The following is an 8,876-nucleotide window of genomic DNA, read 5'->3' on the forward strand; positions in this document are numbered from 1 at the left end:
CTCAGTATACAATTTCGAGAATGATTCCTGTAATTTTCGTGCTTCATTCCTGATCTTCCATACCTCTATTGTTGTTTGTAGCGACAACATATGACTTGTTACTAATATATCTGGCTGCCATGAATACAGTACCCCTGACTGCAAGGTCTGCATCATTATCTGTTGATGTCCGGCTCCACTGCTGTGACCACAGATCAGCATCCCCATGGCTGACATCCAGCACGTCCACATATGTACTGACCCTGCGAATAAAACGAACGAAACGTGTCTGTCCCACCCCTTTTCCACTACAAGTTACTACAACATCGTACGACATACTCAAAAATTCCCGTTAGTTCACTCTGCCCCTAAAAAGTAGTCTCCCCCATACAATGACAAAAAAACTAAAACAACAAACAAGAAAAACGCATCTAATGTCGGACCCACCAAAACGCGAGAAAAAGAGAGAGAAAAAAACACACACAATAAAAACGCAAATTATCCCTTGATACAAAAACACAAAATGTAAACATACCATACAACATTACACATACAGTAATTTACTCCCTCCATGACCGTATCGCATACAGAACCTTACGTGTCTGCTGTTGTTCTTCCGCCGAAACCTTCTTCCTCCGCTTACTTTGCCTAGCCTCTGCAGTAGGGTCACTTCCCTGTAATTGAGGTAATATGTCCAGCATTCCTTTAAAAGGCTTTACTCTACTCATGTGGATAAGGATGTTTTTGTTGGCAGCTGCACTTTAACAGTCACAGGCAAAGTCATCTCCACGACCTGGTATGGTCTGTGGTACTTCGTCAAGAATTTTTTCGTCTTTCCCTTTAGGTGTATATGGATTCGTGATTAATACCCATTGACCTACCCTGTATTGTGGTAAAGGTCCCAACCACCTATTCGGTTCTTCCTGCCTCTCTAACGCTTTCATATTGGCCTTCTGTACCCTCTTCCAGATTTCCTGTATTGTACGTGCAAATTCCTTCACTGCGTCCCCTTTAGCTCCCGATTTCGGACATAGGACGTCAAATGGCGATGGCATCTTACGTCCATAGACCACCTCGAGCGGTGACATTCCGATCACCGAATGTATTTTAGTGTTAAAACTCGATATCACGTATGGAAGATAAACATCACAATTTCCATTCACATAATAATTTAGCATTTTCGAAATTGTCCTATGTACTCGCTCCATTCTCCCATTCGCCTGCGGATGAAATGGACTGGTCCGTAATTTCTTAATTCTCAACAGAATTCGGACATGAAGTTCGTTCCCTGATCTGTAATTATGGTATCAGGCACCCAAAACTTCAATAACCAGTTATTGACTAAAGCTCGTGATACCGTACTTGCCTGTTGGTCTGGTATTCCGACCATGGCTAGAAACCGCGAAAAGTGATGAATTGTAGTTAAAACGTAACGGTTCTCTGCCGGTGTTTTGTTGAACTGCCTGCAAATATCGAGCCCGATAAACTCGAATGGTTTCGAAGGCTCTGGTAACCGTTGCAATGGAATTCTTTCGTGGAATTCTTTCGCGCGCCACATCCGCTCCCTGCATACACGGCACACAACTTGCTACGTATTGTTCCACATCCCTTCTCCGAGTGCGCCACCAAAATCGTTCTGCTACTCATCTTTCCGTTACTCGACGTCCACCATGCCCCGAAAGCACATGTCATGGGCCTGCTTTAAGACTTCCTCTGTCAAACTCTTTGGTACCATTACCAGTGGTCCGAACCTGTTAACTCTGCACAACAAATTTCCCTCCACAACAATGAAATGTGGTTGAGTTCTAAAACCCTGGCAGTCCTCATTCTCTGCTTGTGCCCTTTGCCATTTCGCGACACTCTTACCCATTACTTCTAATGCGTCTAATTTGCGACTTAATGCATCTGCATTCCCATGTTTCTTCCCTGGCTTACGAATTACTTCAAAGTCAAATTCACTTCATTTTAGAGCCCACCGTGTAAACCGACCAAAAGTATCCTCGAGTCACAGTAACCATCTCAATGCTGCATGATCTGTCACGACCTTAAACTTCCTACCATAAAGGTAACAACGAAAATACGTTACTCCATATTTTACAGCCAACATCTCCTTTTCCGTTGTGGAATAATTCATCTCTGCCCCATTTAACTGCCTAGAAGCATACGCCATCGGATGCTCCTGTCCATTCACCAATTGTCCGAAAACATCCCACTGCGCCATTTGAAGCGTCACATGATAAGATGAAGTCTTCTTCAAAATTCGGAAACACCAATACCGGACCGGAAACTACTCTCATCTTTAATTTATCGAAAGCTTCCTGAAATTCCTTCGTCCATTGAAATTTAATCCCTTTCTTTTAGAGCTTTGTTAACGGCTCGGCTATTTTAGCAAAATCTTTTACAAATTTACGATAATATGAACATAACTCAATATATTGCTTCGTTGTACGTGATGTCGGAAAATTTTGAATTGCCCGTGTTAAGCGGGGGTCGGTTTGAGCCCCTTGTTCACTGATTACATGACCTAAATATTTGACCTGCGTCTGCGCAAAATTACATTTTTCTAAACTTAATGTTAACAGTGCAGACCGCAATCTTCTAAAGACTTCTCTTAAATGTGTTACATGTTCTGGTATATCCTTCGAAAACACTATTGTGCCATCTAGGTATACCACACTTGTGTTTGGTTTCAATCCCCTTAAAATCCCATCTAATAAGCGCTGAAAAGTTGCCGGTGCATTCTTCAACCCGAACGGCATACGTTTATACTGATAGTGTCCCCCAGGAACAGGAAAAGCTGTCTTTGCCCTATCCTCTGGCGCTATTTCCAACTGATGGTATCCACTCCGTAAATCCATCGTCGTAAAATACTTACATTGTCCCAGATTGTCCAATGTGTCCGTGATATTCGGAATCGGATATGCGTCCGAAATGGTTTTCGCTTTCAGAAACCTATAATCACAACAAAACCTATGTTTCCTTGTACCATTCACCGAGTTCTTACGTACGAGAATTACATTGCTTGAATATGGACTATCGCTATGCTCTATGATTCCATCCCGTAGTTGTTGTTCTATAAACTCCTCTAATAGCGGTTGCATATGACGTGCTATCCTATATGGTTTCCTAAAAACAGGTGTATTATCTTCCGTTTGTATGTGATGCTTCCTAATCGGTGTTGCCGGTAACCTACCCTCTGTTCCGAATAAATCCCTAAATGTCACTAAGAATTCCTCCAACGCGACTATGTCGTCTTCCTGCAAATGCTATAATTTTCGCCTTAATTGCGCTTCATCGAGGTTTTGCTTATGGCTTGCCTCTAAATCCTCCCTAGCGAGGTTATATTCATCAAAAACCCCAACGTGGCCAATAACAACCCTTTCGACAAGCTAAAATCCGCTCTGCCGAAGTTATCTGTACTTACAGGAACCCTACAATCACCTTCCACATAGCTTGCGTGAGCTAAACTCCTCCGCACAAAACAGTGCGCATTATCCAACTCCTCATTACACGAGAGTGGCTCCACCATGTACAACGTCTCCTTCGGTAAGTCCGTATTTATTGAAACCCATACTACCTTCTCTGCACCTGCCGGTATGTTATCCTGCTGATCGACCTTTAATGAATCCGTTCGCAGTTTAGCAGGCGTCACCTTCATGTTAAGTGCGCCTTACGACATTCGTCCATTTGCAACCGTTTGCCCCATGCGAAACATTGTTCCACCGAGTTCCATCGTTTGTTGCCAAAGATCTATCCTCGCACGATGTTTGTCAAGGAAGTCCAGTCCGAGGATCACCGAATACCCCTCACTCACACATGGTAACACCTCTACCTGCTCACTAAACTTAGTTCCTGCGATCACAAATTGAAGTGCCGTCGTACCCAGTGACTCCACTTTATTATTCCCCACCCCACATAACCTATAACGTGGTGGCTCAAGCCTTCTCCTGCTAACCAGGTCTAGACTAATAACAGACACGTGTGCCCCCATGTCAATCAGAAACCTCTGTTCCCTTCCGTTCACCAAGCATAATAAGCAGCATTCCACCTGTGCACCTACCAGGGCATTACTTAATTTCACTGAGACCGCCCTACGACAGTTGAAGCAGTCCCATTCTCGTTTAAAGCCTGCTGCCGCCGAGGTTCCCTCCTACTTCTACGCCTGTAGTTCACTGCCCGGTGACACATTTTCCCACATGAGTAACACCGCAACTGACGCTGACATTGCCTCCTAATATGCCCTACCTGGTCACAACCAAAACACTTAATTTCCGTTGCCAGAACTTTATGCTCCACCCTTTGCTTCGTCGCATAATCTACCTCCTCTAAGTACGTGGTGATCCTTAGAGCCGCCACAAGATCACTGGGATTCTCCATTCTCACCCAACGTTACATCTGCTTCGGTACTCCTCGCAAAAACACATCTAACGCCCTGTTCTCGGCCTCTAGTAACAGCACTCTATTACTCTCCCCATTCTGTGACAGTTCGAACGTTTGTACTTTCAGTTTTCGTATCCTGTCTGAGAAAACCGCCACAGTCTCACTTCTCCTCATAACTAACGCACTTAATTTTTCACGAAAAAACCTGGTACTATTCTGTTTTTCGTACCACTGGCGTAACCCAGCCTCAAGCTGTGAAAACGTCCCCTCATTGTTAAACGTTCCATGGTACAGTAGGTACGACTTGGCATCCCCTCTCTAGCTCTCAAGCTTAACTTCGCCACTGTCAACATTACAGCATCCGACCACAAAAAAATTGGCCTCAGCCATTATGATAATGTCATTAAGGAATACCGACACATCCTCCGTTGCTTTACCCAAGAAGGGGTTAATCAATGCCGCAGTTACCGGGTCAAATGGTCTATGACACACCACGACCTGTAATTTGCTTTTACCCGACGTCCCTTCCCTACTTGCAATGCCTCAAATCTCTCTGTTAATTTTTCATATTTTTCCTTGTCCCTTATCCTCGCCTCTGATAATACCCGAATTGGCTACAGTTTCTGCTGTAGTCACTGCCGCATCTACTATTCTTGCATATAGCTCCACTGTTACCATTAATATCACTCTGCTACTCCTTAAACTTAGTTCTTGTGGCGAATCATCGCCCATCTACATTCTGAACAATTGCGCGCCAAATGACCAAATCTCTTACAAATAAAACTACTCTTTGGCACCCACTTTGTACACAGTAATTCGTGATCTGTCAGATTAAGAAAAATTAAATCACTGAGGCACCATGTTATCATGTCCCCCATTTCCCCTGAATCCAGATAAATCTACAGGCTCCTCCGGCCTTACAAAAGATACCTTTAAAAAGTCTATCCTAATTCATACTTAACCCTTCAAAACACAAAAGAATGACACATACACAATAAATCAAACGTCACCCACTCATCCACATCATGCTCGTGTGCAGGTGAACAGTCCTCCTTTCTTCCCTATACTGGCATGGACGAACACCTCCTGAACGACAAGACGTAACAAGAAGTGCACGACCACCTGTCACGAATGCAACCAAACACTTCAACTACCCCTCTACACAGGCACACCTCAACACTACTTGCTCGACATAAGATGTGGGAGTGGAAATTCGGTACCAATGTTGTAAGTGGCACCACTTCTGACGCCGCTGTTGCGGGGTCGGTGGTCGAACCTGGGATTCCAGGTGGCAGAGCTGCAGCTGGGTCCCATAATGCTATATTTAGTCAGGAGGCCGAGCAAGTTCAAGAGCATCAAGGGGCAGTGCAGAGTGATACAGTGGTATTCAGTAACATTTGTTTATTCGGATAATTTACAGTATTCGATGGGTGTCAGTGTGACGTTCGCACGCTGTCCCACGAGTCCAGCCAACTCTACAGACCCCTGGTATGCCAACGCCGTTGCTGCCCTCATCAAGGCCGCTCCGCTGCAAGTCGGCCGCGCTCTCCCGGTCGCTGCCCGCTGATGTGTTGCAACTTCATTGCGCTGCTGCCCGTGGTTCCGGAGACTGCTAGATGGTTCAAATGGCTCTGAGCACTATCGGACTTAACTTCTGAGGTCAACAGTCCTCTAGAACTTAGAACTACTTAAACCTAACTAACCTAAGGACAGCACACAACACCCAGCCATCACGAGGCAGAGAAAATCCCTGACCCCGCCGGGAATCGAACCCGGGAACCCGGGCGTGGGAAGCGAGAACGCTACCGGAGACTGCTAGAGTCCGTGGTTCTCGACGCCGTCTGTCCCATTTAGACTACTCTGTCCGACGATGGGACGAAGGTGGGTGTACTGATCACCTCTTACCCTCGGGCTGCCGCTGCTGCCAGGACAGGACTAGACTCAAACCTACGCCCTCCTGAATGCTGTGCCGCAACTTGCCACTAGCAGTGTTTGCCGGATGGCAACACCCACCACCGTCTCGAGTACATCAGGCAGCTCCATTGTGGCACCGTTGGTAGCACAAGATAGGGCGATGCTTACAAAACCATGGTACAAACTGCATACGCACAGTCTGTGTTGGCGTGCACACAAACATTACTGTGACAAATTGAGATACAGGTGCTGCTTATGGTGTGGCGAGAAGTACCCAGGTGGCCAGCTTAAGGCACATTTTCTAAAAACAAAAATGCATAAAGCAATTAACTAAAATGAATACAAGCAAACCAATGCAAACACACAAAACCCGGAAATAAAATAAAATTAAAATAAAAGTACCTGCATATAAAGAATAGGTAAAATGATGTCATGAAAAAATATGTCATTAAAACTCCTTCACAGGGAGTAAAAGAGCTAAATTTTGGAGTATGTTCATAGCGAACGCATTCTGAATATCACGATCGGGGGCTGTCTTAGACATTTGCAAACAATAGACAAAAAATATTCTTTGTAAAATGTAAAAAGGTAAAGCAATCTACGAAAAAAAGTCATTAAAAATCCCCCAACTTCCTACACAAGAGACCAATGGCTTGAGAGTGATGCTGTCCACATAAAATAATTGTTGCAGCAACAAAAAAAATGGTTCAAATGGCTCTGAGGACTATGGGACTTAACTGCTATGGTCATCAGTCCCCTAGAACTTAGAACTACTTAAACCTAACTAACCTAAGGACATCACACACATCCATGCCCAAGGCAGGATTCGAACCTGCGACCGTAGCGGTCGCGCGGGTCCAGATTGTAGCGCCTAGAACCGCTCGGCCACTCCGGCCGGCCTGTTGCAGCAACAACCGGAACATTGGTAATATTGTCTTATAATGTATTTCATTACTGCTAATCAGTTGATCGTTCAGCAACCTGTCCTATTCAACATCGAGATGTTTAACAATTTGCAGCTCGTCTAGCAGATTCAACTTCTTCCCCTTCTGAGCGAGGTGCAGTATCCTCAGTTTTTCTGGTGTGGGGGACTGGTGGCTCTGGCTCTGAGCACTATGGGACTGAACATCTGAGGTCATCAGTCCCCTAGAACTTAGAACTACTTAAACCTAACTAACCTAAGGACAGCACACACATCCATGCCCGAGGCAGGATTCGAACCTGCGACCGTAGTGGTAGCGCGGTTCCAGACTGAAGCGCCTAGAACCGCTCGGCCACACCGGCCGGCGGGGGACTGGTGCTCAATGGACATTAGATGGTCAGCAAATGCGGAATTTTGTTTAATCTCACCTTTGTTTGTTAACAAGAGCTCACTCAACCTGATCTTGAATCCTCTGCCAGTCTGGCTTATACAGGACTTTTCGCTATCGCTACACTCCAACCTATACAAGCCCGACCCTGCATACTTATCTCCCGGGGGGTTTTCATTGTGAATATACTTATACTGAAGCGTGTCACCAGTAGTGTGAACAACACGCAAATCCTGATTTTTAAAAATTTTATCTCGATCATAAGAGGGGGTTCCTCATGAACGGGATCTTCCTCAAATTTGGACGTCGATATCCGTGGATGGAAAGACCTCTGTGTTCTGCTACTGATGTTTTTTCTTTATACAGGTTATCAATGGTTGCAGGACTGTACGCGTTGTTTACAGCAATGCATTTCTAATTTGCTAACTCTTTTTCTATTGAGGATTGGCTGAGAGGTATCTCAGTAATGCGGAGCACCGTAGATTTGAAAAAACTTAATTTGTGTTGATGAGGGTGACAGCAGGAAGCGTGGATTGCACAATGGCTAGTTGTCGGTTTTCGACAGATGACAAACTGAATAGTTCCCACAACACGCTGAAGACGCAAGTCTGAATAGTTAAGCGTCCAGTTATGGTCCATCGCTTCGTGTGTGGACATCATCTTTCGTGTAAGGCATTAAATTCCTAAACTAAAAACGTTATATCATAAATGGGTCCGCTGAAGACAATAATAATGTCATCTACATACCGACAATAAAAAGAGAAACAGCTGAGAAAAACCAGTGTTCTGTCTAAAATATTTAGATTCCAAATGATTAACAAAAATATCCGCGAGACACGATCCTGAACAATTGCCCATGGCCAGACCATTAGTATGTTTGTAATAAAAAATAGTATTCCATAAATTAATGGATATCAAGCAAAGTTACACAGTAATGCAATGGAAAGGATAGTTATTTAACCTGAAAGAATTATTTTCAACAACTAATAACAATTTATACAAGCAAATAACTTGTTCCACGCATACTCTTCAGGTTTCTTGGAACATATGAAACTATACTGCCATTACTTAATTCAGTTATAAAAATTAAGTGAAGTGCTAGGCAGCTCTATATTATAAGTCTTGTTGGACTCTGTAATTAGTCAAATATTATAATTACTACAGCGATATTTATAAGGCGAGTAATATGTCACGAATTTTATGGGTGAAATTTGGTATTTGGCTACTAAGAGTTACTTTGTGCGTCTAATAGTTTGGAGTTTTCAGTACTTTTGTGACATTCTTCCGCTACGG

This window comes from Schistocerca nitens, chromosome 2 (assembly GCF_023898315.1).
Source record: "Schistocerca nitens isolate TAMUIC-IGC-003100 chromosome 2, iqSchNite1.1, whole genome shotgun sequence".
NCBI lineage: Eukaryota > Metazoa > Arthropoda > Insecta > Orthoptera > Acrididae > Schistocerca > Schistocerca nitens.